Genomic DNA, 8,240 nt, shown 5'->3' with positions numbered 1-8,240 from the left:
TTCTATGCATATTGAAGATAAACAAAATTTTCAATTAAAAAATTTATTTTATGACTTTTAGATATAATGAAACGGTTGAGATATTGAAGTTGTCAAATCAACAAAAATCTCTATCTTCAAGTTTTATCAACATTAGGCACTTGCCGATTATTGACCCATCGATAACTTCAACATTTTCTTAAAGAAAATTTGTTTTATGTGATTTTATTCTTTAGTAGATTCATACTTTTATGCCATGGAATTCATTTCTTGCTTCGAAAATTTGGATTAGCAAGGATCAGATCTCTACTGTTAATTTTCATGGCCATTATAAGACAATGCGTACCTCTCATGTACTAATTCATCCTGTATTTCCAAAACATCCTGTTGAACTGAAAAGCTGAAATCATCAATCGGATTAAGCGCTTGTGCCCAGTAGGTGTTCGAATAATATTATAAAAAAAAGGCTATTGGAACAATAGGAATTAGGCTAGCTAATTTTCAACATGGCAACTGGTTTCATGATGAATTTTAATCTTTCTAGGGGCATGCACTCTTTTTTTTGAAAGAAATAAATTAATGTGTTCTGGCTAGGGCTGGCAAGTGATTGGATTGATCTTCTTCCAGTCCGACTGTAAATTAACGTCATCAAATCTGAACCAAACCTATCAGAATCAACCAGGGAACATAGGGCTGCAAGTAATTGGATTGACCTGCTTTCAATCTGGCATTCCTGATCAAATGTGAACTGATGTTATTGGGCAATCCAACTGAGCTTGAAAAATGTCTGATTAAAATTGGTGTTAAAAATTGGACCATCAAACAGGCCGATCAAAGGACAAACCAACTTGATCTGACTTGAATTTAATATCACTTTATACTTTAAGACCTTCTGTAATTGAAAATACTTTAGTGATAAATAATTTTATATACTTCAAAACCCTCTTGAATTTAAAAATTGTTTATTGACTAATAAATTTAAGATAGTTAACCATTAATTTGTATTTATTAATTATAATTTATATGTGTGGTCAATCAAATCCTACATAATATGTTGTTGATTATTTCTGCATGTTGCTTATATTATATTAAATAATATAGTACTGATATAGGTAATTCCTACATATTTATTTTTAGTTTGTTTTTGAACTGAGACCATGACCTCCTCACTTGGAGGAGAGATACAAACCTCTTTGTGGGCTATGCCTCAATGAGCTAAAGCTGAAATCGGTGCCTGCTTTATTATCCATCGCAAAATTCTTTATGCACATAGGTAGTGGAAAATTCGATGTGGAATGCACCATTTCATTCGATTGGTCCACATAGTCATCACTTTTCAATGCATATTTAATACTTGCCGATCGATTTTTTATTTAAAACTTTTGTCTGACGAAAATTTTTGTCATTTGAAAAATTATGAAATAATATTATGACATCCCATATCCATGTACAAGATGTTATAATTTTTTTTAAAAATACGGATATTTTCGTCCTTCAAAATTTTCAAATAAAAAAGTCTAAATACACGTTGGAAATGATTGGACAAAAATGTCTTCCTCATGTTATGATATCTGAGGCTATATTATGATATCCTGGACTATATTACACCACATAATGTCATAATTTTTTTCAAAAATAAGATATTTTCGTCATACAATTTTTAAACGAAAAAATCGATCCATAGGTATTAAATATACATTGGAAATAGTGACTATGTGGATCAATCGGATGAGATGGTGCATTCCACGTTAGATTTTCTGCACTGCTATTGCACAAAGAATTTCTCATCATCCATCAGGTGGTCTTTTTTATCCATCAGCGTTGATGTGATTATCTCATCATATGGTGTAATAACTGGTTGCAACACTAAAAAGAAAAAGGATTCTCCAATTCTCTGCAATCTCACTGGCGTGAACTAGAATTTATACCTCCAAGTAAAAATACTATAATTCTATTCGCAACTATTCGCATGATTCGCTCGAGACTGCAGTTACAAGAAAACGTATTTTTCATTTTGATGCCCTGAATTAATAAATAGGAACATGGTTACTGTGTTTGATTGTGCAATAATTTTTCGAATAACTTGATAAGATTACATTCTTTGGAAACCAACGTTGTCCTTTTATGGATATAATATAATGCAACAATATATATATTGTAATTTTGTTAGTGTATGAAACATATTGTGACTATCGTATATGGAGGTATTAAATAAGCATAGTATTATCTGTTATATTACAAGTACAATATAATTTTATGTTATTATAAATTATTTTTATTTTATGTTGATATTCTATATTATAGATTGTGTATCACTATTATAGTTTGCATGATGTTAAAATAACGTTATAACATGTAATTTTGCTATCTATGGCAATATTAGTAATATGATAAAACGATATAATATGTAAATAAGTAGATATACTTATAATATGAATTTTTGTTATTATATCAAAAAATAATAATATTGTAGTGATATTAATATGATTTTATATAATATAGTAGAGTTACATTATCAATATTATATTGTATATTATATTTCTAATATTAAACTTATTTTTATGTTATATTGATAGATATGGTTATTATACTATTACAGCTGCAAGATGTATAATGACATATGATTATTTCTACATCATAAAATATTATTAGGCATATAGTATAATACATAATATCATCATTATATCACTTTTATTTTAGGAGACATGGCTGAAGAGGATGATGGGGATAGGGCTTACATAGCAGTGCAAGTCAATACCAAGGAAAGTTACAAGTCAATTACTTGCAATTGAACTAACTTGCTGGTTGCCAAAAACTTGCAAAGTGTTCATCAATAGCTTGCTTGCAATTAGTCGACTTGTAATTTATCCATTAGTAAGGAGAGGTGGAAACTTGCCGACATAAGCTAAGCAAAGACATGCCTCACCAAAAAAAAGACATGCCCTTGCTTGGACTCTTTTTATATTCAAGTCAAGATCCTGCTACCTATTTAATTTTACATTGAGCCCGAGCTGCTCATGAATACTTTGTTTAAGAGATCTGGTAAGCATTTTAAATCATTTATAGTCTAATTATACAATTGGAATAATAATTCTAATTATTTTTAGGATAATTAAAAAATTTTTCTAGGTTTGCATTTATTACAGTTATACCTATTGTTTTTCAAAATCTATACTTACACTCTGAAATTTAACATCATTAGTCAAACCATTTCAGAAATATGAAATGATCAAATTATCCTCCACTATAAGTCAATAAATAAAATTTATTAAAATTTTTTTCATCATTTTTTTCTCTCTTTCTCCACTCATCTTCCTCCTCTTCTCAAGAAGAGAGAACAAGAAACGGAAATTCGGAACAATAGGAAAAATCCTACAAGGAAATGATTTTTTTCTAGAGAAAAATAGGGGAGAGGAAATTTTTTTTAAAAAAAAAAATAGCCGAAGAAGATGATGTGAATAGTCGTCTTATAATGGATCAAAAATGATGTTAGGCGGGGGAAGGCTAGGAGGTGGGATCGACGGAGGAGGGACATCCGGACCCACCTGGCAGCCCTTGAGCATGAAGTCGATGTCGGCCATGGATGGCCGATCGAGGGGATCTGGCCCCACTGCAGCTGCCACTTCACCACTCATGGTGTGGCGCATGAGCCAGGTGAGGACGTGGCCGTCCTAGTGGGATGCCTCCTGGAGGAGCGTCGTGAGGTTGCTGTTGGGCATGTAGTCATAGACCACAGTCGAACATCTAGCAGCGGGCGGTAACCCCTTAGCACTATGAGGTTCCTATGCTTCACCTTCCCTAACGACTCCGCCTCCTTCGAAACGCGAAATGCCGCCTCCTCGATCACGATCACCCCATCAGCCAAAGTCGAAGGCAGCGGAGGATGGATAGCACCTTGCCATCGTTGTAACAGGCCTTGAAAACGAGCCCGTAGCAGCTGCGGCTTAGAACGTTCTCCTCATCAAATTATCGCATCGCCTCCACCATGTCGGCATAGGTGATCCGGTTGTTGAACATGACCCAGCTTAGGGCCCCCACTGTCGTTCTCTCCACTCCCACTCAACCCGTTGCCGCTCTCGGGGCTTCGTTTCTTGACGTTGATTCTGCTGTCGAGGAAGCGGCGGCGCCACCTCAACAAGATGATCATGAAGAAGTAGTAGAATAGGACCAGAATACAACGGTGGCTGCCACCAAGCCGATCAACAGGGCCTAGCTCTGCCACTTCCTCCTCCATGAACCCTTGCATTCTGCTTCCAGTGGTGGTCCGCAGAGGCTCGGGTTTTTTACGAAGGCCGATGGGTCTCCGAAGCGAGAGTTCAACTCCCCAAGGATCTCGTCGGAATGCTGCCAGAGAACTGGTTCTTGCTCAGGTTTAGGCTCTATAATCTTGTAAGATTCCCGATGCCAGATGGGATGTCGCTGGATATTCCATTCTCGGAGAGGTCCAAGAAGGTCAGGTTGCTCAGCAGCATCAGCTCCTCGGGCATGCTACTAGTGAGTCGATTCTTGTCGAGGGAAGGGTCTCTAGCCAGGACAAATTCCCAAAACTAATCGAAATCCATCCGGAGAAGAGATTCCTGCCGAGATAGAGACGGGGAGGATGCCTTGAAGGTCATTGCCCTAGAGGCAAGATGGAGGGGAGAAGCAGTTTATCCCACTAGAGGGAGAAGGAAAGAAAATTTTTATTCCACTAGTCACTAATCTTTAGTGAAGGATATTCCAGTCATTTTTGAAAATTTTAATTACATGCATTTTGGTCTCATTTTTTATTAACAGGCTGCCTAACGTCAGGACTAAACTGTAAGATTAAAATAAACGTCAGGGCGTAAGTGTAGGTTTTTCAAACTATTGGGCTTAACTATAATTTGACCTAACCTTTCGGGGGGGTTTGATAATTTACCCTTATTTTTAATACTATACTTGCAATATATTATGTTCTATGTAATATATGTTAATTTATGAAATATACAAAAATAATTAATTATCTATTATTTATGTAGACAATAATAACTAAATTAATGTATAGCATAAAAAATTATTTATATGTAAATATTAAAGCTAATTCGAGCTGAGCTTGAGTGAGCTGAGTTGAACTCTAGGTTGCCTGTTTCTTAATTGGCCAAACAGAACTCAAGCTAAACTTAATATCTTACTTGTTCGCCAAACCTAATTATACGAACTTAGCTTTGTCATATTCCAAAAGAATGTTTTATACTTGGATTAGGATCGATTTGACTATGCTTTACATTTCAATTAGATCCGTTAGAAAACAAGATTCTATCTATGGGTTTTATAGAGGCAGAATAACATTTACTTCTACAAAATGTTTGCATATATAATAACAAAAAAAAATTCTCTCTAAAATGTCATGTAAACTTGTGGCAAAATGAATCACCCCCTAAAAAATTTCCATTCATGATGGCATTTTTTTTTGTTGTTAATTTTTTCAAGTAAAAATATATGTAATGATTCAAATGTTAAAGATATTTTATAACTTTTAGAAGATTTTTTATTTTTTATAGCTAAAATTCTATGCAGCCTTAACAAGCCAAAATCTTGAACATGTGCCCGATTTAGTTTTTTCATGCCTAGTTTATATCTGACTTGTCTAATCCAGCTGTTATAGCATAAAATAGCTAAGTTGGTATGATCCAGGTGGTTATACGCATAAAACAGCTAAGTTGGTATGTAGTTCTAAGTAGCCTCATGATAATTTGCAGCTTTCGATGGTTTTGTTGTGTGTGTGTAGGGATAGATTTGAATAAGATCGATCGGATTTGGGCTTAGATCCGATCAGATCAAAACTAGATAATGAGGATCTTATATCGATGATCCAAGCTATTAGATATGATTTATTATCTCAAAACTACTTACACATAAAAAATTATAGGATTTGAAGACCCATAGTCTATATATGAAATAATCAAAAACTATCTCTAGTTTAATTCTATTTAGACTATCCAATTTTTGACTGCTTGATACATAGTCTAGGGCTTCTAAATTATATAATTTTTTATATACAAGTAGTTTTGAGATAGAAATTATATTTAATGATTGGATCATCGATGTAGGACCGCTACGATAGAGTTTTGATCTAACCAAATCTGAATCCAAATTGATCGATCTTAATTATTCTACTCTCTCTCTATATATATATATATTCCTATCGATTAGATTTTGGCTCAAATTTGACTTCCCCATTATCTGATTGAAAAAATTTTCAAGCTAAGAAAAAAAAGTTGATGGCTTTTTTTCCATGCATTTGGCTTTAAAAAATTAAAAAAAATAGGCCATAAATATAGATAAGATAAAAAATATGAAAAAATTAAGTCATTAATGCAGATGGATAGAAAGTATAAAAATATCACACCATTAATGCAAATGAATGAAAAATATAAGAAAAGCTGGGTCATTAATAAAATAGGATGGGTGTAGGGTTGAGTTTGTGTTTTTTTCAAATTTTTCTGTAAAACTTGCATTTGTTTTGAAATATTTTTTTTTTTTATTTATATTTATTTTGACCATATTTATATTTATTTTAGATAAACTTATGTTTATTTGAAGAGATTTGTATTTATTCCATCCAAAGCTTATACCAAGTTTGTGTTTATTGTAGAAAGACAGAAAATAACCTGTCCATCATTAATACGGATGAGATATGTCACTTTCTATTTTTTCATAATAAACACAAACTGTATAGATAAACACAGTCTTCAAATTGAAAAAATATAAGTCCATCTACAATAAACACAAACAATCTAAAATAAATAGAAATGCTTCTGGATAATCATAAACTTTAGAGGATAATAGAAATCCAAATAAATACAAATTCAATCACACCCTTGTCCCATCTACATTAATGGCTTAGATTTTTTATATTTTTTAATCTCAAATGGATGGAAAAGTGGTCATTAACCTTTATTTACTGCATAGAGATCTGTGCGAATTGGGAGCAGTGGAAAACTCCATCGAATTTGGTTCCAAATCTAATCATCTTTATTCTAGTCTACCTATATATATATATATAGAGAGAGAGAGAGATAGATATACACATACACACACATATACATATATACATACATATATATAGATACATATAGGGGTAGATTTGGATAAGATCGACTGGATTTAGACTTAGATTCGATCAGATTAAAACTAGATAATAAGATTCTACATCGATAATCCAAGCCGTTAGATGTGATCTACTATCTCAAAACTACTTGCATACAAAAATCATATGATTTGAAAATCTCTAACCTATGTATCGAATGATCAAAAAATATATCTAATTTAATTTTATTTAAGTTATTCAATTTTTGACCATTTGATGCATAGGCTAGAGGTCCCCAAATCATATATTTTTTTTATATACAAGTAGTTTTGAGGTAGAAAATCACATTCAATGATTTGGATCATTGATGTAAGACTCCTATTCTATAGTTTTGATCTGATCAGATTTGAGTCCAAATTAGACTTGGATATCAGGCCGTGCTTGGTCCGACCTGATCCAGGCCATTGGGCCAAATACTGTAGTGGGCCATGCCAGGCACGACCATTTGGTAATTAACGAACCATGCCGATGTGGCACGAAAGCCCTAAATTCTCTGTTCGGCACAACCCTAGGCCTAAGGACTGACGAGCTATACCAGGCATGGCCCGTTGGTCCGATCTTTTTTTTTTAGCCCAAATGGGCCATGTCAGGCATGGCTCGCAACGGCCTCAAATAGGCCGCACCTGGCATGGCCCGTAACGGGGTCCAAACGGATCAGGCACAGCCCGTAATAGTTAATTTAGGATTTTTTTTATTTTTTAAGGAGTCTTAATGGCTATTTTTTTATTTTTACCATTTTGACCCCTCCAACAGTCAAAAAATGACTAGATTGAAAGGTATTTTGAAAAAATAAAGTTTTGAAACTTCTATAAATAGGGCCATCCTCTTTCATTCTCACCACACAATTTATCAAACCAATTCTCTCCTTCTGTAATCTCTCTACTCCTATTTATTCTCCCTTCTAGCAATTCTTCTCTCTTCCATTCAATATTTAGCAAGTTCAATTATAGTTTATCAATTCAAGAGTTATATAAGAGGAGAAGTATTCATCTTTTAGAGGTGAAGTTTAAGAGGTAGCTTTTGGTTACTCCGCTTTACGCCGATCTACCTTTTCGACTCTACAAATCCGGCTCTCCAGCTATCCAACTCTTCGATGGCCTGGTCCTCCTCTTTTGAATCTTCAACTTTCATTCTACCTCTTCGACTGTAC

The sequence above is a fragment of the Elaeis guineensis genome, chromosome 14 (genome assembly GCF_000442705.2).
Source record: "Elaeis guineensis isolate ETL-2024a chromosome 14, EG11, whole genome shotgun sequence".
Classification (NCBI taxonomy): Eukaryota; Viridiplantae; Streptophyta; class Magnoliopsida; order Arecales; family Arecaceae; genus Elaeis; species Elaeis guineensis.
Note: the sequence above shows the minus strand (reverse complement) of the source record.